The following is a 1,979-nucleotide window of genomic DNA, read 5'->3' on the forward strand; positions in this document are numbered from 1 at the left end:
CCAACTCACCACATAGCATAATTAGGGTCATTGGCCGCAAATCTAAAAGTTTATCTTATTGCTTCTCAAAAAGTAGTTTAAGTTCAGCTGCATCACTCCACACTGCTTCCACCGTCCAGTTGTTCATCCTTGCCCTTGTCATTCCCTTTATGAGGCCTAGAGCCTCCGCTTCACCAATTTTTCCTGTCAAAACATAATTTGCTTCATATTAGTCATATTTGTTTTGAACAAGAAAAGCAATAGCCCATGCAGACATATTTGTGTTTTTTATCTGTTACACTTGTGACAATGAGAGTATTGGTATTTAGTGTCAATGGTTGTGGTTGAAATGCCGGAATGAGTTCAAAGTCACCAGTTGCCTCTGGAGTAGTGTAATTGACTCTATCCGCAACCCAATATTCAATTTGATTAAGGGTGGTTTCAAAGTCAGGTTTATGTACACAGAAAAGTAATTTATTTCTGTGACTCCAGAGAAAATAGCAAGTAACTATAAGTATAGAGAAAAACCACCTCAGGTCTTTAATTGGAATAACTCCAGAGTCGAAACAAAAAGAGACTAGTTTTTTAACAGAATCACATGGAAGACGATCTGGTTTGAAACCCAATGGGCCTGACGCCCAAATCTTCCGTGTGAACTCACATTCAACTAAAAGATGGTAAATAGATTCCTTGTGGGTGAGACTAAGACAACATTGAGAGTCAATATCCACCCACTTCGAGACAATGTTCTTTGTTGGTTTAAATTGTTACGACATATTTACCAAATTCCCATTGTTTCCTTATAGTTGGATTTTAATTGTTTGGGTGGGCCAATAGCAATCCGGAATTAGGGTTTTGAACCTGTGGTTGCATCAAGTTCTAATATGGGCGTTGGTTGCAGATATTCGAGAAGAATCCTACCAAGATAAAGAACTACGGGATTTGGCTGCGCTATCAAAGCCGGACTGATTATCACAACATGCACAAGGAATACCGAGACACCACTCTTAACGGAGCTGTTGAAGACATGTACAATGAAATGGCTTCACGCCACAGGGTGAGGTCCCCTTGCATTCAAATCATCAAAATAGCCACAATTCCAGCAAGCCTTTGCAAGAGAGATAGCACCAAACAGTTCCACAATGCCAAGATCAAGTTCCTATTGGTGTTCAAGAAGGTTAGGCCTCCAAGTAGGAAGTTGAAGACCACATACAAGGCAACCAAGCCAAACTTGTTTATGTAATTCTGATCTTTTGATGGCTTCAGGTTGCCAAGAGAAAGTTGAAGTCATGGTTTATTGAGCTCCAGAAATTTTGTCATTTTATGTTGGAAGACCATGTTTATCTAAATTTTTATCAAATTTTCTTACTTAGATTTCTATGGTTTCAAACCTAGATGTTGGAGCTTAACTTCCGAGGCTTAAAAGATTTTTCTTATGTTGATATTTTGAGAAAGCTTTTGCTATGTTAGAACATTATATGATCATTTATGTTTGGGGAATTCAAGTCATACTAAATGTTGGTTATTCTGTTTTTTTTTTTAGGGGTGGGGGGGTGGGGCTAGCCCCTGGGGCCAAACAATGGAAGCTTGACAGGGACCCATAAGGGGTTAGATAATGAGCTACACTTACTACTACACTACCATACTACTATTAAATATTATTACAAAAAAACCAAAAAAAAGGTGAGGGTGGGAAGGTCGAACTCTCATTCCCTGGACTTGACCTTCGATGAGTTATTCAGAACATGGTCATTTTGAATGTTTCAAATTTTAGTGTTTACATAGATAATTAATTTAAACATAGCATCTCAAGTTAATGGCTACTCTATCCTTCTTTAAAAGCTCCTGTGTTTCTGCATTGCAATTCTGGGACTGTTGAGATTTTAAAACACTATCCCCATGTTTATTTGGTTTAATTTAGTTGTCAGATTTCAATTTCAATTGTCGATTACATTCCTCTTCGATACCTCTACTTTCAACTCCCAACATGTTGAATTGTC

This window comes from Macadamia integrifolia, chromosome 11, assembly GCF_013358625.1.
Source record: "Macadamia integrifolia cultivar HAES 741 chromosome 11, SCU_Mint_v3, whole genome shotgun sequence".
NCBI classification, from domain to species: Eukaryota; Viridiplantae; Streptophyta; class Magnoliopsida; order Proteales; family Proteaceae; genus Macadamia; species Macadamia integrifolia.